General features: G+C 38.2%; 1 pseudogene; it reads left to right on the forward strand.

Moving 5' to 3' along the window:
• Positions 1-235: 235 nt before the first annotated feature.
• LOC112921716 (YTH domain-containing family protein 1-like) lies at positions 236-1,721 on the forward strand (annotated as a pseudogene).
• Positions 1,722-25,805: the final 24,084 nt, after the last annotated feature.

Here is a 25,805-nt window from a genome sequence, read left to right on the forward strand (position 1 = left end):
AGCGCTGAGGGACAGCTCGGGACCCGAGACCATCATTTGATGCCTGGTGCTGTCGGGCAGCCCGGGGTCTGGGGAACAACACCTGTCAGCACAGGTCTAATCTCTTCCCTGAAAACCCCGCCTTCGCGGCCTGGGGGGCGAGCGGGGCTCGGGGCGAGGGGGCTCGGGGCTCGGGGGCTCGGGGCTCGGGGGCTCGGGGGCTCGGGGCCTCGGGGGCGCAGGCCGAGCTCGGCGCATGGAGCAGGCACTCCCGCCCGCCAGGCCGGGGTGGCCCCGTTGTGGGCGGGAGCAGGCCTTCACGGCACCTCTCCAGGCCCCGGGATGGACAGCTTGGAGCCGGGCGTGGTGGCTCTGAAGACGGGGACGTGACCCCCTTGCCGTCAAGACTGCGGGGCCGGCCGTCAGCTGGGTGGCGGAGGCCGCGGTCCCTTCTGGCAACGGCGGCGCCATCGTCCGTGCGCCAGTCTCGAAGCAACCGCGTGGGCTGCCACTGCCAGCGAGCCCGCCAACCTGTGCCTGGGGCCGCCCTGCCCCCTCCACGCAGGAAGCATCAGTAACGTGGGCGTCGGCACGGGGACAGCCAGCGGCCCGAGCCCGCCGCCCCGCCGCCCCGCCGCCCCAGCCAACTCTGCAGCCTCTTCCCGCTCAGCGCCCCCCGGCCCCGGCGCTGGCCCAACCGCGGCATCCAAGCCCTCGCAGCCCCCCAAGCCGCTGGGCCGCCCCTCGCCGGAGACACGCGGCATCCGGGCAGAGCGGAGGCACCGGCCGTGACGGCGACTCGCCTGCAGATACCCAGCCGGGTGGGCCCCCGCCGTGGAGGCCCACCCGCTTCTTGAAAAGCCGAAAGCTGCCCACAGCTGTGACCCTAACGAGTTTGGTTGGAATCTGAAAAGCGGACGCGTGGGCAGCCTGGGTGGCCAGCGGCTTAGCGCCGCCTTCGGCCCAGGGTGTGACCCTGGAGACCCGGGATCGAGTCCCGCGGCGGGCTCCCTGCATGGGGCCTGCTTCTCCCTCTGCCTGGGTCTCTGCCCCTCTCTCTCTCTCTCTGTCATGAATGAATGAATGAATGAGAAAGAGAGAGAAAGAAAGGAGAGAGGAAAGAAAGAGGAAAGAAAGAAAGAGAAAAAGAAAGAAAAAGAAAAGAAGAAAAGAAAGAGAGAGAGAGAAAAGAAAGAAAAAAAAAGAAAGAAAAGAAAGAAAGAAGAAAGAAAGAAAAGAAAGAAAGAAAGAAAAAGAAAAAGAAAGAAGAAAGAAAAGAAAGAAAAAAGAAAAGAAAGAAAGAAGAAAAGAAAGAAAAAGAAAAAGAAAGAAAAGAAAGAAGAAAGAAGAAAGGAAGAAAAGAAAGAAAGAAAGAAAAAGAAAGAAAGAAAGAAAGAAAGAAAGAAAGAAAGAAGAAAGAAAGAAAGAAAGAAAGAAAGAAAGAAAGAAAGAAAGAAAGAAAAAGAAAGAAAGAAAGATGCGTGTTCATAATACAAAGCTACTCCGAGGCCGGCATCCACGGCTCCATTAAGAACTCCACCTGGGGGCAGCCCCGATGGCCCAAGGGGCCCTTAAAAAAAGCAAAGCAGGTGCTGAAAATGCTGGTTTCCTGCAAGCACACAACCTCCATCTTTGAGGGCTTTTCTCTCTAGGAGAAGCGCCAGGAGGAGGAGGAGGAGGTGCGCAAGGAAGGGCGGAATGAAACCACCCATAAGGACCAACCACTTTCCTCCACGTGCTGACATTTCATAAAGGTTTAAGAGAACACGGGCCTGGTGCGGCTGTCTTGGGCAGGGCCCCACTCCTTGCATCTTTACGCTCTTTGTGTTTTATTTTTTCCCAGATGGATCTGCGTTCATTTGTATTTTTCTGCATATTCTAGGATTACAGAGCTCACTGATAAAGAAGTGTGTTTTGTCCGCTCATCAGTCAGATGTCACGAGAAACCCAAGTACCCTCACGACAGAACAGAAAACCTAATACATCCCGAAGCTTCTCTTGTGGTTGTTTGGCAGAAGTTATGTTCTCACTCACAGTCACTGTCATTTAACATCTTTTTTTTTTTTTTTTAAGATTTTATTTATTTATTCATGAGAGACAGAGGAGATAGAGAGAGAGAGAGAGAGAGAGAGAGGCAGAGGGAGAAGCGGGCTCCACGCATGGAGCCCAACGAGGGACTCGATCCCGGGTCTCTAGGGTCACACCCTGGGCCCAAGGCAGGCACTAAACCGCTGAGCCAACGGGGCTGCCCCATTTAACATCGTTATAGGGGACCCTTTTATTGCTTTATAGCGACAGGAGAAACCATGACTTCTTTCGTCATTTACTGTATTCTGTTTAAATACTTTTCAAAATGCTGAAATCAATGGGCTAAATGATCACCTCGTTCAGCTGGTTTGTCATCTGCCTAAAATACTTGTCTGTCCATTTGATGTTTCTACTAGACAGAAGGACAGATTTGAGGTTTTCAGATTCGGGAGCATGCTGTGTTGGTGCAGAGCGTCAGGCACCATGTGGCCGCCACGTCCCTTGCCCCTCCTCGACCCAGCGGGGCGGATGCAGGGAGGCTGGTGGAGGCCTGGGCTCAGCGGTCAGCCGTGCTCACCTGCCTGCAGACCACCCCACATACCCTTCCCTTGGGAGTCCCAGTGCCATTCTGAGTTGTTTGCCCGCGATGCTGAGCTTCTGCTCGTACAGATGGTGCCACGATTGTTACTTCTACCATGTGCCTCGGATTTCATTTTCCTGTCGAATGGGTTAAAAAAAAAAAAAAAAAAAACTTTTAGAAACTGAATCTGCTGTCCTGTGTTGTGGAATGGGGGGCCTGGAGGAACTCACTGCCACCCGGAGTCTGAGTCTCAGCATGAAAATGGTGCTCACGCCTGTTGCTCTGGCACAGTCTGCACACGCCTATTGTAGGGGATCTTACTGTTCAGAGAGCAAGACTATTCTGAAAACTATTCTGAAAACTATTTACTCCAAAAGACCCTCTGAGTTAAAGTGCAAGCTGTATTAGACTTGTATTGAGAACGTGTCACTCTCTGAATTGTTATTGCTTGTATGGAGCCAGGGACAACATCGGATAACTTTCCCTCTGGAGAATACAAGCCTTAATAAACAATACTATTTAGAAAAAAAAAAAAAAAAGGAATACTGAAAAGAGAAGCAGAGAGAAAACAAGACAAATAGTTTGTTTAAAAATAAGCACGATAGTAGAATTAGGCCCAAATATATGACAATCAAAATAAACATAAAGGAACTTATATGGATATCATCAGTTAAAACCAGACATGGTAAGATTGGATTAACAACAAAAATTTTAAAACTAGCTCTATGCTGTATATAAGAAAGAAAGAGAAAGTAAAAGGATAAAAAATGTACGTGGGCAATGTTAATCATAAGAGAACTGAGATAGCACATTAATAAAAGATAATGTAGGCTGTAAAATAAGAAATGTTATATGGGATAATCAGAATAGCAGTGAAACTACATGCAGGGTGAAAAAGTTTCTTTGTTCTACAAGTCAATGTAACAGGCACAGTATCTTCAGATTCTCTTTCTCTTTCTCTAGTTAAGATGACTACTGTAATTTAAAAAGGCCATTGAGATTATATATGCCAAGCATGTCACACTACCTGTGATTCATTCTACACTCTTACATTGCCCTTCTGAAAATAGCTCTTAGAAATTCATTCTTCTCATAAATGAATAGAATTCCAAGAAGTGAAATGAAACATAAAGAATCCAAGCAAAGCATGCTCACAAAACACTCAACAATGGACTATTATTCCTTGATTGTCTCTTAAAAGCAAAATGAAAAGTCCAGATTAGCTTTTCTTGCAATTATATGCCTTAGAAATCCTATCATTTTTTTCCCAGAAGTATTTCTGTTATACAGCATGATAAAACTCCATGTTATTGTTCATGGTATGGAGAAAATAGCACCACCATACATTGAGACTCCCTCAAAATCTTCATTTTTCTCTTAATGTAAGTATGGTGAATATTTAGTAAGAAAAAATTACATAGTTACCCTAGATAATAGGATATCATAAATTACTTTTTCAAAATATAAAAGGAATAATTCAACTAAAATTAAGACAAAAAAGTACAAGAATAGATACCTAATGAGCTAAAGTTATATCCTATGAATCAATAAATAATACTTTTAAGACCCCTAAATCAATAATGATACATCAAAAAATACAAATAAGCTCAATAAAATCTCAACTATGGCTAAAGCAATAAATAAAACGGACAGTTAAGAAGAGTGAAATATTAAGCTAGAGGCATTTATACATATCACACTGCTGACCTAATCTAATGTTGAGATTATATCACCCCAAGATGAATTAATTTATGTTCCTGAAAATTCACATTTAGTGAGAAAATATCATGGCTGGAAAGAGACTAGATGTCAAGCTAGAACAATCCTGGGTCCTCAGTTTTTATGTGAAAGTTTTGTGCGACTGTGAGACTATCAAGTGTTCAAACCAGGATATTCAGCCTCTGCTTTTAATGGATACTTCTATTTTTTATAGTAAACAAATGGCTCTAATTATCTCCATTCATCAGAAAAATTTCAGGAATTAAGATCGCTATTGTTATGAATTCTCAAATTAGAAAACATGTACTCCAAAATGGGGAGCCTCCTGCCAATGTTTCTGGAAAAACTATATGCTCACACTGTCTTAGAGATTATAACCATTCATTCCCTCCTTTCACTCTCATCTCTGTTCCAGGCATGCACATATATTAGTAATAGTTCAATAGCATTTTACACTTTTTACTTAGGGCATATTTTGCTGTGGGCCTCAATCACAGCTGGCAGCTTTTCAAGTCACCTGGTAAATGGCCAAAGCAGGACACACAGAATGGGTATATGCTTCTTCCGAGGCATGCCAATAATTAGGCCTCTTTCTTAGTGGTACAAGGTCAAAAGCACACCAAGTTGTTTTTCCCTTTGGTGGGAATATCTGGGCATCTTCCAAATGGATTTTTAGTGTTACAGCAGGATCTGACATCAAAATTGTCTGATCTTTCTTTTTTCAAGGGAATCTGATAGTGTAAACAATTAGGTTAGGGAATTGGCTAAGGGACGTGATCATGACTTTTTCTTTTCATGGCTTAAGTAAGACTTCTGTTTACTGGACCAGGAGTTTTTGTTTTGTTTTATGTGATTGTTCCACTCCCAGTTTTTTCCTAGGGAACTCATTCATAATCAAGTAGTCATACCCAGATAGCTCTTCCAGACAGGCCAGTCTGGTGATGGAGCCAGTCCCACTGCCTATTATGGTCTTGCCTTGTCTTTGCCACTCCCACGGTGGTGCTCATTTCCAATGTAATATTTCATGGCAGCATTTCTGGCCTACAGAGAATAGCTATTTTAAACAGATGTTTAAAAACAGATCTTTTAAAGATACTCATACTTTCTTCAATATATATTTCATGGGTTTGTTGAAGAGACTATTACCTAGGCCCTCTAGAACTGGACATTTCTATAATTTCTAAAATAAGATATTTCTAACACTTAACATCCAACTTTCTTTATTGAACACATTTTTAAGTGCATTTTTGTATGTATGTTAACCAAGGTAAAAAAAAAAAATGTTAGAATCAACTCAGCTAGTCTACTTCATAAAGAATATCTGGTATATGAACCATATTGACAAGTTCAGTAAAACTGAAATCATGCTGCTTTCTCCTCAGTCAAGCATCTACAAAATCTATTCTCGCATATATTTCCCACTTTAGGATTAATAAACATTGGCATGTTCCTGCCTCCCATTATTTTGTTGTGTAAAATTTTACTTTCCAATATTGATTTTAGATTCTGAGAGGTATAATTCTAATTAATGGTCTATGGATGAAAAGATGTGGGGCATAAGGAAGAATGTTGACTTCTTTCTCAATGTGAACTCTCTCAAATGAAGGTATGCAGGTATCTACGAGCATGAAAGAAAACAGCTTTTCAGACAATAGAGAAGAGTCACTTCTCAAGAAAAACTTTGGAGGTTCAAATTACTCTGACGCCTCTAGATCACTTTTTCCCAAATGGATGCCTAACTTTCATGTAAGAAAGCTAGCAAAGTTCTGATAGTAGTAATTGATATCCACCCATTATTTCTAGTTCTCATACTAGGAAAAACTACACTTCATTTCCTCCTTGAAGTAATGAAAGGCCATATGACTTCCTTTGGCCAAATATGTATGAGCACAAGTGATATCTCCTCTTCCCTTCCGAAAGCTTTAAGAGCTGCTTCACAATTTGTCACACTTTCTTTCCTTCCCTCTGCCACAATCACCAGCAACCACTCCAGGCTCCTGCATCAGCCTGGTTCTGGAGTAAGGGGGATGCATAGCACAACTGCCAAACAAACCTGCAATAGATTTCTAGGACAAGTGACTCTCATTGTTCTAAGCCATTGAGACTGTGGAGTTGTTTTATTATCATAATCTAGTCTATCCTGACTCTGAATTCAACTAGTAATTAAACACTGAGCTTCATTCTCGGCTATCTCAATCCAATAGGTACAAGATATAAGAGATTCTTTCAACATGTTCATATACAGCCCTTGAGTTTACATCCACTTTTTCAAGCTAGTACTTTAACGTTATGAGTCTGTGATTCCTTTGTCATTATTCATCCAGTGCCATCAAGAGCCTCCTTACCCTGCCATCCTTGAATTTCTCACATTCTTATATTGTTCCCTGAAAGAAACTATTCCAAGCCCCCAAACTTTATATTTAATGGAGATTTGTTTTTCCCTATGACTATAGGTCATAGCTTAAATAGCTATTTCACTAAAGGGCACCATATTTGATATCTCACTCTTCCCTGAGGATCTGTGTCCTGAGATTCCTTATCACTTATATTTCTTGGCTGAAAGCAACAGACACTGACTCTGGCTAACTTTAAAAAGGGAAGTTTATTGAAAGGCTATTGGAAAGGTCATACAGATAAGACAGGAAGGGTACTAAACTTGACATGGGAAAGAAACCAAGGGAGGTCTAGAAAACAAGGAATGAAAAATCAGAAGGAAGCAATTACCCTAAAGCGAAAATAACTGTTGCTGCCCTGAAAGATGTCTGGCTATTCTCTCTGTCCTTACATCACTTGCTCAGACTTCAAAGTCTTAGAAGAAAGTTTCCAATTAAGAGAGCTTAGATCACAAGCTCACCCACCAGCAATTCCAGGGAGGGGGGGAAGGAATGGTCTGGCCTTTCAAGTTTCATTGTTAGAGGCACAGGTCTGAAATTCCCTCCCAACATGATTATACACAGTGGAAAAAGGTAAATCCTCAAAGAAATCGGGTTCTACTAGGGAAAAAAAAAAATGGATACCACACAACGACAATACTAAAAAGGATTGTTAAACACTAGAGAAATGAGAAAAAGGAGAGGATAATATGGTATTTAATAAAAGAAAGGTTTATGCTTCTTTGTGTTACTAGGAACTCAACGAGTCTTCACTTAAATGCATTTTTTTTCCTTGCAGGATCATGCAGCTGAAGGCACTTTGGAATGATACGAACCTTAATTCAAATCAGAGCCTGTCATTTATTAGATATTTTGGGGGGTTCCTTAATTTCTTTTAACCTCTGTTACCTCTTAGAGTTGGCTAAGAATTCAGACCTAATATGTTTAAATGCACACCCTGCACTAAATAAATATTAATTTCCATCTCCTGTGTAAAAGAGTTCTTTAGAGAAAAGAACCAATAGAATATATAGATATTTTATTATATATATATTTATTTTATATAAATATATATTTACAAATATATATTTATATATAAATATATAAATATATATTTGTAAATATATAAATATATATTTATTTATAATATAAATATATATTTGTAAATATATATATATATATATATATATATATATATATATATATAAAGAGACTTATTTTAAGAAATTGGTAATCATTTTAAGAAATGTGCAGTTACAGAGCCTGGCAAGTCCAAAAACTTCAGGGTGGGCCAGCAGGCTAGAAACCCAAAGAAGAGCCAATACGACAATTCAAGTCTAAAAGCTGAAGACTCAGGAAGAAACAGATGTGTTGCAGTTCAAGCATGAAAGCCATATAATACAGAATCTCTTTTGCTCTGAGGTTAGTCTTTTGTCCTAGTCAGGCCTTCAACTGATTGGGAGAGGCCCACCCACATTATAGAAAGCAATCTGCTTTACTTAAAGTCCACCAGTTTAAATGTTAATCTTATCTAAAAACATCCTCACATAAACACCCAGAATAATGTATGACCTATATGTATATATAGGCACTGTGGTCCAGCCAAATTGGCATATAAAATTAACCATCATACCCTGAGAGATGCTATTACTCAGGAAAATAGTCTTCCTTCTTTCTCTACATTCAGTAAGGCACTTTTTAAAGTTGTTAAAACCAATTGAGCAAAGGATGTCTGAGATTGGTCATATGGGACTTATGGGGATGGCAGATGTGAGCCAGAAAACAGTAGAACTCGGAGGCTAAGTACTCAAGCTTTAAAAGAGGTTCACCCTCATCTTCTGCTGTGACAAGAGAAACGTATAATCAGACTCTAATCTCCCCCCTCCAAAATGATAACCTTCACCAACACCAACTCCTATCAGCAAATCTTGAACCTGACCAAAATAAGCTGATCATCTGCAAACTTGTGACTGTCTACTCCTAGAACAATGCCAAATAGCACTTTGCCCCACTATAGGGCAGATATGTGGACACGGATAGGCGAAATGTTTACTTCCAAAATTCAAATGCATGAGGATGACATAGATAAGAAAAATAAGACTTCTGTAAGGACCTCTCAGATGATAGAATAAAGAAGACCAATGGCTATATGTAGAATGGCACATACCTGGCGGTGAATAAATGCTCAAAATTAAGATTCTCATGAAACACATTCCCAGAATGAAGGCAGACAGGATTCACAAGAGTCTCTTGAATGACCATGCTGAAGCTATCTGTGTTATGAAGAACAACTACAGACCAAGAAGGGAAAGATCATCCAGACTCTGTCCAAGAAAGAAGAAACTAAGAAGTAAATTTCCTGTTTCACTGTATATAGTAGCCTCATCAATAATAGATGATCCCCCAAAACCCAAGCCTCAATTTGGGGAAAAATGTTTAAAGAAAAGAAACAGTATATCTGAGGAATTTAATAAGTGATCAAAATTAATATCACTAAGTGAAAATCAATGTAATATTTCAATTTAATTATACAAAATTGCTATTACTTCATCACATTTAACCTACCAAAATGGCAAGAGTGTTAAGATTCAAGGTGAAGTCAAGGTACCATCAGTAAACAGGCAGACTCTGCCCCACTAGTTATTACATCATCATTCTAAGTCCAAAGAAATATAGCTGTTAACTTTTTTTTTTTTTAGATTTTATTTATTTATTCATGAGACACACACACAGAGAGAGAGAGAGAGGCAGAGACACAGGCAGAGAGAGAAGCAGGCTCCATGCGGGGAGCCCAATGTGGGACTTGATCCCTGGTCTCCAGGATCACACCCCAGGCTGAAGGTGGCACTAAACCTCTGGGCCACTGGAGCTGCCCCATAGCTGTTAATTTTAAGAGGGAAGCAGACGGAAATGTGTTTTTTAAAAATATTTTATTTATTTATTCATGAGAGACACACAGAAAGAGGCAGACATAGGCAGAGGGAGAAGCAGGCTCCTTACGGAGAGCCTGATGCAGGGCTCGATACCAGGATCCTGGGATCACAATCTGAGCCAAAGGCAGACACTCAACCACTGAGCCACCGAGGTGCCCCAGAATTGTTAATACTGATAATTCAGTATTGTAAAATCAGGGCCTTGAGGTCAATAGAACAGCTAGTAAAAATGGTACCTTTATAAGGTATAACACATAATACACACATTCGTACAAAAGAAAGAACCTTTTCTTTTGCAAATGGAAAGCTGTTTTAGCTAAGCAAGGACTGGACTCCGTGGGCAAGGATTGAGGCTTGGGGGAGAAAAATACATACACATGTGTATATACATGTATATGTACAGGTGTGTTTGTGTCTGTGTAGATGTAGGGGTATGTTTGTTTATGTTCATAGATGTATTATGTGTGTGCACATGTGTACAGGGTAGCTATGTATGCATGTCTATGTGTGTATAAGTGTAGGTTTAGGTATAGGTATGTGCGAGGTAAATAGTCATGATACTTACATTATTACAAAGAAAACTTAGACCTCACCACCTCATTACTGTAGGTCTAGGTGTTACGCTAAGGTCTCCCAGGAACACACAAGGCAGTTGCAGAACTGACTTTCTCCCTTACAGATGGGAAATCGACTGAGTCTAAACCAAGTCCATCTTTCTCCTTTCACCTTCTCCTTGCCATTTCTTTACTTCCTCTTTTCCTGTCCTTTCCTGGTATATGGAAGTAGGGAAAACCTTTGATATGGGAGATGTTGACGGCCCTAAGGGGAAAAGTTGTTCCTGCTCCAAGTAACTAATGAGTTTTGCATCTTCTCCCTTGGCTTGTGGCTTCTTCTGGAAACTGATGCACTAATTCCTCACAATACATGAATCCTGATGAGATTTACCAGTTTAACTGCTTTACCAGGTTTTTTGGTGTATGTGTGCTTTGCCACACAGCTTTCACTTTTTCTCAGTTGTATATATTTCTTTTAAATAAGGAAGCTCGATATGTAAATTGTTGAATTAATCAAGTACAAAACCAAAAGGCTTGAATCTAAGGAATTCTTAAGAACAGCATCATCTGTTTCTCCAAAGCACTTATTATCTAAGCTTACTACTTCACAAAGATCTTTTAAGCTTTGCAAATATCACTCACAGACCAAAAGATTAGATTCAGGAAAGTAGAGAATGGCCAAAGTCCAAGAAAATACCCTTGATCTGGATAACTCTACAATGTTTTGGAAGCAGTACAAAGAAAAATGCATAATACTAATATTGGACTACAATGCCCAGATTATAAGTCTGATTATCACCTTAATCATCTCATTTTCAATTCAGATTATTAAGGAATATTTAACAATAAAGATTTTGGACTTATTTGAAATAGAAAAAATTCAAAAGAGGCAAACTTCTATTTAACTCAACAAGTATTTAGCATCAACTATATACCAACTGCTGTGAGAAAAAGAAAAATAGTATAAGAAAGTAAAGCTTCAGAGTGAGTTCAAAACATTTTCTGGGAAGTGGAAATTCCAATTTTGGTAGCAGCCCTATGAAGCCTTGGTTCACAAAGTTTTACTAAAGCTAGACATTCCTGCATACTTAACTCATGGCTTTGGAGACTGCTTTAAAAAAAATACCTATGCCAGGAACATGAACACACCTACGAAATTAACAAGGGAAGTAGCCATCAAAGAAGCCTTGTGGACCCCTGCCTGGGTTCTGCAAATATTGGAAAAACAACCACCTTGAGTTCAGGGAGGGCAGAGATGAGTATTCCCTGAACAAGTCTGTCTCAACATGCAGGCGTTCCAGCCCCCAACCTGCTCTCACAGCTCTCCTTCCTGTGGTCATCATCATCCTAGATCCTGGATCACTCAGCCAACACTGCCTCCTTGAAAATCAGTTACTTCTTTGGCAACTAGGCTAGTAGTTCTTGATTTTACTTCTACAAGTTTCAGAACATGAGAAACTAGTAGATGCTTTCCCTTCTGATTCCAGAAGTTCCCATCACAGCACACAATTCTATATGAATGGGCATGCATTACTGGAAATGCCCTGTTGTCCAATCAATAAAATTATGTTATTCTTCCTGAGTAAATAGAACAAAAGGAACCAAAGATTTGACTCTTATCCTTGAGAAAAATAGAACAAAAGGAACTAACGATTTAACTTTATCCTCTTATCTTACATATAAAGGAGAAAAATACATATATATGTGTGTGTCTATATACATATAAATATGAAAGAACTCAAGGATAATTAGAGAGACAAGAAATGATAACATTGTGTTGAATAAAACATGCTGTGGGAAAGGCGGTAAAGGAATCATCAAAATGGTATGAAATGAATATGAGAAAGCTTCCTGAGGGAAAGAAAGTGCATTCAAGGTAAAGGAAATGAAATGGGCAAGACAACATGGAAACAGAATTCATTAAGTTTTAGGAAATCTTAATTTTTATATTTTTGACAAGCATATAGCAGTTCTAGAATAAAACAAACTCTGGAAGAGGATGTTTATTTATAATCCTATTTTTTAAAAGATTTTATTTATTTATTCATGAGAGACACACAGAGAGAGGCAGAGACATAGACAGAGGGAGAAGCAGACTCCCTGTGGGAGCCTGATGTAGGATTCAATCCCAGGACCCTGGTATCATAACTTGAGCCAAAGGCAGATGCTCAACTACTGAGCCATCCAGGTGTGCTATAATCCTCTTTGATTTGCTGGAGAGGATTCTGATTTTGATTCTGAGTAGAACTTTTGGTTATGAATTCTAGATTTTAAATGAAATATTGGTAAAAGTCTAAACTCAAATGTTTGAGGGGCTAAACTTACAACACTTAATTTGGAGTATGCCTTTTGATTTAAAGTGGCATTTTACTTCTCTCTCCTCTTTTTAATAGTAACTTAAAAATCCAACAAATATTTACATTATACGTTTTAGAAAAAATAAATGGTTATGCCAGGAGCACAAATTTTATCTTTCTATATGAATGAATGCTATAATGCTTGGAACAAAGTGAATTTGCATAGCCATGAGGATTAGATAAATCTTCATTTTTAGAAACGTCTAAAAATGAAATAGGAGAAAATTTAGAAGAGCCAAATGAATTTTAAGCTCCCTTCTAACTTTGATTTCAAGATTCCATGGCTCTGGATGAGAGTTTTCCATATGAACAATCTCCTTCATTATGCAGTCTTCAGTAGAGATAAAAGTTCTACTTTATACCAGCAATGAGCTACGTAACTGCCCATCCCAAGACCACTGCCAGGGATTCATGGCACCACCTAGCATTTCACAAAATTTGACTCTGGAGGCATATATATCACAATCTGTGGAATATTTGCTAAACTTTTAGATTGCTAGGTCCCACTTTAGACCTACTGAAGAAGAATCTTTACAAGTGAATCCCAGAAATCTACATTATTTCACAAGCTCTCCAAGTGACTGATATAATACTATAATTTGCAAAAACCACTGCTCTAATCCTTAACATTCCTACTGAAAAGGCAGACCAGTAAGGCCTATTTACAGTTATGACTGCAGTTATAAAGTCATCTGTTCCTTAAGGAGTGAGTTAAGCTCACAAGCATCTCAAACACTATTTAAGCATCCAACCACCTTTGGAAAGTAAACTTATAGTGTGTAAAATGTTCCTTGACCTTTTCTTTACAAGAGACGATTTTTTTTTCATGGGCATTGCAATTACTAAGAGTAATCTTTCTCAAAGTTCTTTGTCTCAACAAAGAACATTGAGTGAATAAGGCCTCAGTTATCAGCAATGTCTGGTTAAAACTTAAATGTATAAATATTTTAGTCTTTTTCATTTCTATTTGATATTAGAAAAGAACACAGCACTCAGATCACATTTACAACTTACAACCTAAACCACAGAATGCAATTTAAGAAATGTAAGGGACTTCTCTTGTTTCATTTTACTATAGAAATACCAACTTGGGACACCTGGGTGGCTCAGTGGTTGAGTGTCTGCCTTTGGCTCAGGTGGTGATCCCGGAGTCCTGGAATTGAGTCCTGCATCAGACTCCCCATGGGGAGTCTGCTTCTCCCTCTGCCTATGTCTCTGCCTCTCTCTGTGTGTCTCTCATGAATAAATAAATAAAATATTTTAATAATGTATTAACTATTTGGTTGTATTAATAAACTATTACTACTTTACCATCTTTCTTATGAGTTATAATGACAACAGCAAAATCGAGGATTCTAAAGTCTCCCCTCCCACTTTTCCCACTACAATTTTCTTATGTATATGCCAAAGATTTAATTACATCATATTGAAAATATAGAATTAACAGTAAAAATCGCTGAATTGGGCTAATTGAGGGAAAGTTAGTCCAAATTGATAAAAAGATTAATCATTAAGGCTTTTATAAAGTATTATTTTCAGTAATATATATATGATACCTAATTTTAAGTATGAAATGCTAATAGTGAGCATATATAACCTTTTTTAGGTAAATGAAAGTACAATAATTAATATTATTTATTAAGTTTTTGTAAATTCTTTCTACAAATAGACCAGGTCCAAATCCTGTCTAAATTATCACAAATTCCAAATCAAAGGATTTAATTTATCTGTTTATCTGCCTTTTCAATTTTGATAGTCAAATTATCATATAGTTTAGCTACCTTTCATGCCTGCCTTAATTTATCTTCTAAGGAATTTTTTAAAATAGCCTTTAAACAGAAAATGAAATTTCATTTTTAAACTAGTCTCTGTAACAACCCATGAGTACAAACTAAGCATAAAGAACATTTCAGTAAGTTATAAAATCTTCCTATGAAAACATTTGGAAAGGTCACTTTAATTTATGAGAGTACATTTTGCTAAAGATAGGACTATCTTAAAATTTACAGATTCTAAGTTTTAATTGGCTATTGAAAGCCAATCCTCACTTCTTCTAGAAAAAGAATAGTTTTTGGTTTGAGAGGCTGAACAAGGACAGAAGAGAATATAATTATTCATAGAAAATACTGTATTAGAACTCCAGTTCAGAAAGAAAAGAGAAATAAAAGAGTGTATGTTTTGTGAGTAGCATGTTGAAATGTGTCTTAAGGGAGCCCTGGAAAAAAAAAGGGGGGTGGGGAATCCCTGGGTGCCCAGTCCATTAAGAGTCAGAAGACTCTTAGTTTTAGCTCAGGTCATGATCTCAAGGTTGTGAATTTGAGTCCCACACTGGGGAGTCTGCTTGGGATTTTCTCCCTCTCCCTCTCCCTTGTGCTCTCTCACACACTCTCTCTCAAATAAATAAATAAATCTTAAAAAAAATAAAATGTGTCTTAAGTAACTAGCCTTTCTTTAATTATATAAGTTGATTTAACTACTTAGATACCACAGAGCTGATACAGGAACAGAGAGTTAGTAAGGTGGTGAAGCATGACATGGTAGACAAAATATACACCCTAGAGGCATACCCTCTTTGTTTATTATAACTCTATTCTGTTATTTGACAATTGTATCACTTTGGAAAAGTTACATAATCTCTCTAAGCCTCAGTTTCTCTCTTTGTAAAGGAGATGAGTCATATCTACTTTCTAGGGTTTTTATGGAGACCAAAAGAAATACAAAGTTGTAATATGATTAGCACCGAGCATGAAACCTCCGATATCTATTAACCATTAGAGATAAATATATATACATGTTCCTGTGCATGAAAAGAGCATAGTGGTACTCTCTGAGCACATTACAAATAGTATTGCACATGCCCTGGTTTCTAGCACCCGTGGTCATTCTCTTGATACACTCCTGTTCATTTGTGTCCTTTTAAAAGTATCGAGTTTTGGAGCTCCTAGCTGAACATTGTTCTTGTGCTCTTCAGTGTATAGCTCTTCTTCAGGCTGGCTAGTAAGGTTTTTGAGGATAGCCACTCAGTGTGGCTAATCCTTACCCTCATTAGTATCCAGTTTCCATCACAGTGCCTGACTCATGGTAAGTACTTAAGAGATGTTTGGTAAACAAATTTATAAGGACCAGAGTTCCTGTTTTGATACATTATTTTAGCTAAAATTAGCAAAATTCACTCAAAGTTTGAAGGATATAATTCAAAGAAGTAAGCCACAAGTAATTTCCTTAATGAAAGTCTGATAGAGTCTGTGTAATCAGATATAAAATTGAGGACACATATCATGCATATCATGCGTTATCTACAAATATTTATGCTGTCCTGGCCGTCCTTCCATTTTTTTATTTTAATCTCTCAAGGTCAGTGTTTGTCTTTATTTAAGTCTCCATTTAGGGATGCCTAGTGGTTCAGTGGTGGGGCATCTGCCTTTGGCCCCGGGTGTGATCCTGGAGTCCTGGGATCAAGTCCTGCATCAGGCTCCCTGCATGGAGCCTGCTTCTCCCTCTGCCTGTGTCTCTGCCTCTGTGTGTGTGTGTGTGTGTGTGTGTGTCTCATGAATAAATAAATAAATAAATAAAAATAAGTCTCCATTTATCCCCTCATCATTCTTTGAGTGTTAACTGTAAAAGCTAGCCAGAGCTGCCTCATCAATCTAAGCCAGTCATACCTTCTACTGTTCAGTTGGGCATATGACTAAAGCTATGTCTAACAAGTTTATTGAAATCAATGAAAATGGAAAAAGTATAAATTCACTTGGTATTTGAAGTGGGAAAGTAAAATATGAGTAGGCTATAAAGTGTATTTTTAATGTGCTTCATATTTCCTAAACTGTAATTTTAATGAATCATCAGAAATTATTGTGTCTGTATGTACTATTCAGGGGATCTCAGGAAAAGTACAGTCATCACTGGGCCCACAGGAAATCAGGTATAAGATTTTATGATACCTCTTCTGTGAGAGCCAAGGTACCTCCACCGTCAGCATTTTTGGTGTTATTCTTTTAGGACTGATCAACATCACCTGGAGAATGAACCAAGCCAGGTTTTCCAAAGAACTTGGCAATTTTCTTTAAATATGCTAATCACTGCACTATTATTATTCCCTTGCTTGCTTGTGAAAATGCCAAATAAAGACAATTTCTCTAAACATACATTACTATCCTTTATATGTTAAATTGGTGATACTCAACCAGGGACAATTTTGCCACACACAACCCCTACCCCCACCACGGAACATTGGCAATGTTTGAAGACATCTTTGGTTGTCACAACTTAGGGTGGAGGAGAGGTGTCTAGTTGATAGGGGCCAGGGATGCTGCTAAACATTCCATAATGCACAGAATAGGCCCCCCAGACAAAGAATTATCCAATCCAAATGCCAATAGTATGACAATTGAAATACTCTGTGCTAAACGATAGGATATATACAATTTTCAGAGAATCCTGTCCATCTTTGAGGCCCAATAAGCTAACACCTCCTCCATGAGGTATTTTTTGATCAACCCACAATGACACCTTCACAGGTTGGACTTCCCATAATTCAGATTTCATTTGATGGTGACCAGCCTCAAAGAATTTTTGAGGAATTATGTTCATATTCACTGCTGACATTCTTTCTTTCTTTCTTTCTTGATATATCTGTGTTCTTTGATGAAACTATTAGATAGCTTTATAAGTCAAAAGACTCCCTACTTATATTACTTTCTCTTTCTAAACTCTTTTTTTTAAAAACTTTTCCAGGATCTTTATTGTAATACTGCTATCATAGATAATAATTCTGAAGTGGGGAAAAAGTAACTAATTATCCTATTGTTTTTTCAGCTAAAATGTTTGGGTAATATTTCTAGTAACCCGTATTGCCAATGTCCATTGTTTGGCCATTCTACTAAGAATAAAAACAAACAGAGGCTATGATTTTTGGCCTCTGATCAATCATATAACTCTCCTTCTATTTAAAGTTTGAAGATTTGGCTTGTTATTTCTAATGCCAGGAATTCACACAACCATGAGCCAGTAGTGGTAGGAATGGAAGAAGTGGGGGAATAAGAAACAACTCTGAATTAAAGTCACCAGTTGAATAGAATTTATTAGCAATACTCTTATGAAACAAGTGATTTCCTTGGAAAAGAGAGGCGTTTTAATAAGTCACTGCCATATTGGTCCTTTTATTCTGATTCTTGAGAGTCCTTTAATATGCTTGTCACATACAAACATTGAAACTGTAAGCACATATGGAAGAGTTTGCCAAGGATATAAACTATTATATAAAGTGATATAAAGACTTGTGATAATTTTTTCATTTGATCTACCCATTTAAAAAAAAAAGCTATCTAGATAGCCAGGTTACTTGGTTATACATTTTAAGAAAGGAATAGTCATGATGGAAAGATCTGAATTTTAAATTTTGCCTGAGACTGAGAAGGATGATGATGTGGTAAAGAAGTCACTAGCAGAAGCCACTAGAAGATTTTTGTTTTCATACTGAACTGAAACCTACCTTTCTTTCACTTCCATACAGCTTTCCTTCTGAAGCAACACAAAACAAATCCAATCTACCTTCAACAGAAAATTCCTTCAGATACTTGAAGACAGATTCTTTATTCTTCCCAAGTCTTCTCTTTGAACACATTTTGATATCTCAAATATCTATCCTAACCAAAGATAATGAAAATTCAGATAGTCAACACTGTATAATGCTGATACCAGAGTATAACCCAAGAGTAAGCAGTCTGTCTTTCAAGACTTAAATATAATTTGACCAGTCTTGAACTCCAATCTTTATATGTTGGAGTGTGCCTCCTTCAGCTGTCTCCAGGGATTTTTAAATTGAGAGGGGAGTTAAAGACTCTTTCTCCTGGCTACCTCTGGCTCAGAATTTATGTTTTCAGTAAACATTCAGTTTTATTTGGTTATCATCCATGGATGTTCTTTCTCTTCTGTCTTCAGCACTAACTCAAACATGAAGCATAGACCTTTGCCCTACATTTTCCTGAAACTAAGCATGTAAGGCATTTGTGGTTGTATCAAACTTTACTGTAGTTTGGGGGCAAAAGAGGATGCTTACAGTGTAGGAATGCAAATGACTTAAAATTATATAGTGGGCATCTTTGTAAAATTATATAGTACACATCCTTGTTTTTAAAAAATCCTTTAGCCATCCTTTTTGGTCCTCTGCCCTTTTAAACACACTTACATAGATTTTACCCATTCTTTTCTGTCTAGCATTGACACGTTAGTCTTAGCTTGAACTCCAGCTTGTCTCATTACCTTCTGTGGGACAGGGTCTGGCTTTAGAACATTTGCATTATCAATTGTACCACTATTAAAGTGGTCAACCTGGCTTAAAATCATTTTAATGCTTTCAGGTGTTCCTTTCTTTACTATCAAGTATTGTCCACTCCTATATTAAATTATAATTTACATGTAATCCCACCTTCATTTGCTTTGCCAGATTCAGCTTCGGAAAATAGGACATTCATAATTCCACCTCTGCTCCAAATCTCTGACCAGACCTTGCTGGCTTAAGTTTCACATTTTGGGGGACAGTATCACACCATGTTGCTTCTCTAAGAAGCCAGCTAAATTCAATACCAAATCACTATTTTCTTATTAGGTCTCCTCCAAGGAAATATATATTTCTGTTTCCACACCTTTATTTATAACTTCTCCCACTGTGTTTGTTTGCTAGGTCTACCACAATAAAGTTACACAAAATGAATGGCTTAAACAGAAATGTATTTTCTTGCATTTCTAGAGGCAAGCATCTCCTGTTCTTATAAGGACTTTGTTCATATTGAATTAAGGCCTACCTAATGACCTCATTTTAATTTTATCTCTTTAAAGTCCCTATTTCCACATATAGTCACATTCTGAAGTACTAGGAGTTAGGACTTTAACATACGAATGAGTGGGGAACACAGTTCAGTCCATAACACCCACCTAAGTTTCCTTCTTCCTCCTCCTACTCTCCAAACCCAAGCAATATTTAAGGTCACATTCAAATTCTACTTCCAGTGCTACCACCTAATCATTATAGTTAACTCTCTCTCTTCCTCTAAGCTCTGACCTCATGCACTTTGGCACTTATATAGTTTCTTTTCTTTCTCTCTCACTCTCTCTTTAAAAATAAAAGGGAGAGAGAGCTTGCATGCACACATACGAGTTGGGAGGGGCTAGAGGTAGAAGGAGAGAGAAAATCTTAAGCAGTCTTCACGCTGAGCTTAAGCTCATGAATCTGAGATCATGACTTAAGCTGAAATCAAGAGTCAGATGCTTAATTGACTGAGCCACCCAAGAGCCCTGGCACTTGTATAGTTTCACCTTCCTGAGTATAGGTCTCTCTCCAGAAAGCTCAAGCTCTTTCAAGCTCTCTAAGTTATTGGTAAGTGCTTATTGAATATGGCTTTAAAACTCAACAAGATTGACTTTCTTCAATCTGAATTGTCTTTTTTTCAAAAGAACTTTTCAGAGTCTTACGTCCTATGATATTGATTTCATAGATAATGATAAGTTCCTAAGTCGCAAAGAGTCACTACTCTGTTACCAACTAAAAAGTAATGGTTCAAATCTTTGAGAAGAAAAATTTCCCCTTTGTATAAGCACATATGACATCTCTCCCATAATTTTCAATAAATCTTTTTTTAAAATATTCTATTGATTTATTCATGAGAGACACAGAGAGAGAGAAAGAGGCAGAGACACAGGCAGAAGGAGAAGCAGGCTCCATTCAGGGAGCCCTAAGTGGGACTTGATCCCAGATCATGGGATCATACCCTGAGCCAAAGGCAGACACTCAACCACTGAGCCACGTAGGTGTCCCTCTCAATAAATCTTTACTTTCCATCTTTAATATTTTCCTCTCCTCTTAAATAGCTCCTTTAAACATATTTTTTCCAGGATCCCTATGACCAAATAGCATAAAACATAGGCTTGGTATTTCACTCAAATTCTTTCTGTGCATTGGACTCTGCTAAGTTGTTTTTTTTTAACTTGAATACATTAGCATTTACTTCATGAATATAATGAAAACTAACATTTACAGTGCGTTTATGTGTAGAGTGCTTTCAAATTGGTCTACCTGTGTCATCTCATTTAATCCTGAACAACTCTGTAAATGCATACTATGATTCCTTCCCTTTTGTATTCGAGAAAACTAAGGCATAGAAATGTTAAGTAACTTGCCCAAAATATTATGATTATGGTCAAAGACAAAGCAGGCTGACACTAGTGCCTGGCACTTAACTACTCTGTATGCTTCCATCTACAAATAAGAAAGAGATTGTTCTCTGTCTCTCTCTAGTATTCTTTTTTATTTTTTTATTATTTAATTTTTAAAAAAAGATTTTATTCATTTATTCGTGAGAGACACACACACACACACACACACAGAGACATAGGCAGAGGGAGAAGCAGGCTTTTCGTGGCAAGCCCAATGCGGGACTTGACCTGAGCCAAAGGCAGACGCTTAACCACTGAGCCACCCAGGTGCGCCTCTAGTATTCTTTTTTAAACTCTAAGTTTTGAATTCATAATTACAAATTATTTTTCTAATAAATCATATATATTTAAGGATAATTATTTTTCTAATAAATCATATATATTAAAGAATAAATCATATATCCTTTTGATAAGGATTTTTCAATCATAGAAAAATGTTAACTATATTTGTTCTCTCTTTTTTCCTTGTATTTCAATCAGTTGAGCAGTGTGTGAAGAAAAAATGGACTCTGTTTACAAAGTTCTTGGGCTGTGTGGTTTCCTTTGTAATCAGTTCTCTGATCTAAGGTCAAACCCGACAGCTGTCCTGTATGTGATTATGCTGCCCTCACCTGACAGACGTTATAAACTGCAAGTAGGATGGAGTCCTAGCAGAGACCATGAAGCCCAATTCAGAGGAGCTCAGAGTATTCGGAGGAGCTCAGGAGTTCACTGACCACTTTCTTTTATTTTTTTAAAGATGATATTTATTTATTCATAAGCGACACGGAAAGAGAGGCAGAGATAGGCAGAGGGAAAAGCAGGTTCCATGCAGGGAGCCTGATGTGGGACTCATCCCAGGCCCCCAGGATCACGACCTGAGCCAAAGGCAGATGCTCAACCCCTTCACTGACTACCTTCAAAGCCACTTTACCTGTGACCTTGAAAAGCCAGTGAAGTTCTCACAGGTCCTTAACTTACCTCATAGAAGAAACATACCATTTAGTATGTTTCAAGTGGGAGACTATTCAGTTAGTGCAAGTATTTATAACACTGTGTATTCATAACTATTACATGCATTTACAATTTGATATAGGAAATATCAAAAAAACATTCTCCCTGTGAACACATCATACTAATAGAGAAAGTTGGTATGTTAAATTGAAAATTATATTTTAAAAAACTGGAAAATTCTTGAAATTTCTCCAGGGGTAGATGTAATTTACCTATTTAATTATACAACTTGACAAGGCCTGCCATTTTTTAATCTTTTTGATATTAATATTGGAACATAGAATTTAGAACATTAAATATAAATCCTCTATTCATAATTATAAATATGGAAACAACCTGCATTGATTAAGTATAACAGTAGAGATCATGCCCCACAACAAAACTCAATGTGGATCTCCAGAAGGGTTCTCTTTATCTTCTTTTATTTTAAGATTTTATTTATTTATTCATGAGAGACACAGAGAGAGAGAGTCAGAGACACAGGCAGAGGGAGAAGCAGGCTCCATGCAGGGAGCCTGATGTGGGACTCGACCCGGGGTCCCCAGGATCAGGCCCTGGGCTAAAGGCGGGGTTAAACTGCTGAGCCACACAGGCTGCCTTCTCTTTATCTTCTTTTTTTTTCTCTCTCTCTTTATCTTCTTGATAAACAATCTGTTGGCTTGCATAGGCAGTGGCTAAAATTCCCCATTGGTCATAATTTCACATGATAGTCTCATTGAATAGAGTTAAAAACTGGAAACAGAACAACAAAATTCCACCCTTGCTGATATAGACAGCTCCCTAGGAAGTGCAAATTTGAGGCCAACAAAAGGCCTAAAAATTATTTCTCAAACTGGTCTGTCCCAGAGCCTAGCATTGCTGCCATTAATACATTTTTTCCTACTTACAATATATCTCTGATAGTTTCTCTGGTAGTCTGGTTTTGAAATATCAAAATACAACATTATCTGGAGAGATAAGACACTATACATCACAAATTCTCCAGCACAGATTATTCTATCAGAATACTTACTGTCAAAAGGAAAACAGTAAATAAGACCTTGAGGGAAGAGGTGAAGCTGCAGGGAGTGTTAATGAACAGGAGGATAGAAGAATGCTCCACAGTATATTGTACTGCTGAGGAAGAGCAGCTAGCATGGGCTGTAGAGGTGGAAGTAAAGAAGATCACTTAGGCAAAAGAAGCCAAATATTGAAAGGAAAAGAGGGGGCAAGGCTGAACACACAACCTGGGCTTCTTGAGAATTTTATGTGGCACTGGCCTTGTTGATCAAAACTAAAATATAGAGATTATCCAATAAGGAGGGGAATTTTTTTTTATCAGAGTTTACAGATTAAACAAAGCAAACAAAGGTAGAATGATCACATTTGTTTTAAAAGACTTTAACACTGATGACTTTATCATAAATAAATTCTCACTTTCTCAAGATAAAACATGCCTCATTTAGAAATACCAAATGATATTGAAATGTTGAAGCCTCCATTACATATTGAACAGACTGTGCCATCTCTTCTTAGCCAGGATAGGAAAGGACATAATATATGTCTAAAGATTCTATTTACCTTATGTCTTGAAATGTTTAGAATAAACTAAATAAATGGTTTTTTAAAAAAAGCAAGAGAAGAAATATATAATCAAAATAATGTACTGCCAAGTAAAGAAAAGGAATTAAGCCTAAACTCTAATTTTAATCCTCCTAAACTGTAAAAGTGAGTACTAGAAGCTAAGTAAGTAGTGATGTAAATAAGTTATATTTGTCTGTATATCTGAGAAAGCAATTGTTAGTGGGTCCTTTTCTGGTGACCTCCTTGTCTGGGTTACACACTTACTTGCATTAAGTTAACAGGAAATAATGATACAGTATCTGTATTTATCTAGTGAAGCATGGTTCTAGCATCTGAAACACGGCAGAGAAAATAGCCCCATCTAGCACTGCTGTTCTTTCGAATAACGGGTGGCACCAGAGTCCCACATCTGGCTCCCTGCATGGAGCCTGCTTCTCCCTCTGCCTGTGTCTCTGCCTCTCTTTCTGTGTGTGTGTGTGTGTGTGTGTCTTTCATGAATAAATAAATAAAATATATTTTAAAAATGATGAAAAAGGAAGAAAGAAAGAAGGAAGGAAGGAAGGAAGGAAGGAAGGAAGGAAGGAAGGAAGGAAGGTGGGAAGGAAGGAAGGCAGTCAAACAACGGGGCACCTAGGTGGCTCAGTTGGTCAAGTGTCTGCCCTGGGCTCAGGTCATGATCCCAGGGTACTGGGATGGAGTCCGGCATCCCTGCTGAGCATCAGGTTCCCTGCTTCTCCTTTTATCCAGTTTGTGTGCTCTCGCTCTCTCTCTCTCTCTCAAATAAGTAAAATCTTTAGAAGAAGAAGAAGAAGAAGAAGAAGAAGAAGAAGAAGAAGAAGAAGAAGAAGAAGAAGAAGAAGAAGAAGAAGAAGAAAGAAAGAAAGAAAGAAAGAAAGAAAGAAAGAAAGAAAGAAAGAAAAGAAAAGGAAAAGAAAGTCAAGCAAGAATCTACAACCCTGACACTATCAACATGATGAGTAAATGCACACATTTTTTCCTAAGGTGCTGATCACATTTTTAAAAAGATTTTATCTATTTATTCATGAGAGACAGAGAGAGAGAGAGAGAGAGAGGCAGAGACATAGGCAGAGACAAAAGCAGGCTCCATGCAGGGAGCCCGACTTAGGATTGAATCCCAGGTCTCTAGGATCATGCCCTGGGCTGAAGGCAGCACTAAACCACTGGGCCACCAGGGCTGCCTGGGGCTGCCTGGGACTGATCACATTTTAATAGAACGTCTACCATACTGAAAGATACGTTAAGAGTTCTTAAGGTAAAAAACAAGATATTGATAGTGTATTCATCTAGGATGACTATCTAATAGGAATATTATTAGATTATAAATATTGCTAGAAAAGTTAGAGACATTGTGTGATGGAATTAAAAACCCATCTGGAGTCAAGTTACTGTTCAAGTCCTGGTTCTGTTACTGACTCTGGGATCTTAAGCAAGATACTCAACCTCACTTAGGTCTGTTTTTTCATCTATTAAATGGTAACAACTCTCCCTCCACTTGGATTATTGAGAAATTCAAAATGAAACCATGTCAGTGAAAGTGTTTTGTAAATTATTAAAAGTGATTCAAAGTTAATTAAGCATTAGAATGATATTAATAATAAGCTAAATCCTAAGATTCATATTTCCTCCAAGAAAAGTTGCTTTCTTCATGAACAAAGTCTTAAGATACTAGAAATGTCACAAGAATGTAAAAGCTTGACAAATGCTTTCAGGACTAACCTTGGATTTAAACAAAGCGATAGGCTAGACATTTCTCCTCACCATGACTACATCTTTGTATCTGACAGTTAAAAATGTGTGTTATTTATAGCTAAAGCCGCCCAGTTAATTCTCACAAGAGGATTATGAGACTGCCAATCAAGCAAAAGCCCCAGCAGGTGGGGTTTATGTGAGCTGATAAAACAGGTTCTGTCAAAGCACTTGTAGAAGTGAATCCCAAAATCACTGACCCTCCCACACCCTATTCTTAATCCAAAAAATTATATCCTCCAGCTAAGTACAACAACAACAAAAGAGTCTTGTAACTAAATAGATACATTCCACCTAAAATACATTGTAGATTATGCAGAGAATACGTGTGTTTTATATACATAGATTTGGGAGATTATGCTAAGAATTCGAAAGGCTGCCTAGTATTTTCAAGGGTATCTCAAAGTAAATTATATTTCTTTGTCAATTATAACAATATTATTCTACATCCAAACTTGGATTCTTTACTTAGCATCCAGGTCCAAATTTCTGTGCACATTTAGGACAAACCTACCTGGACTACCTGCCCAGGAGAACTTTATACACTGTCCCCAAACCTCTCTCATGAGTGTTTAGGCACAGTGAATATTATCCCTATCATTCTAGCCACCTGATTAAAATTTTACATCATCTTTGACCCCTTCCTCATTCCCACTTCCACCACAGCCATTAATTAATGAATACCTTTGTCTTCTATCCCTGAAATGTCTTTTATATCCATTTATTCCTCTGTTCTATCCCTATTGTCA

Source organism: Vulpes vulpes, chromosome 13, assembly GCF_048418805.1.
Source record: "Vulpes vulpes isolate BD-2025 chromosome 13, VulVul3, whole genome shotgun sequence".
Taxonomy (NCBI): domain Eukaryota; kingdom Metazoa; phylum Chordata; class Mammalia; order Carnivora; family Canidae; genus Vulpes; species Vulpes vulpes.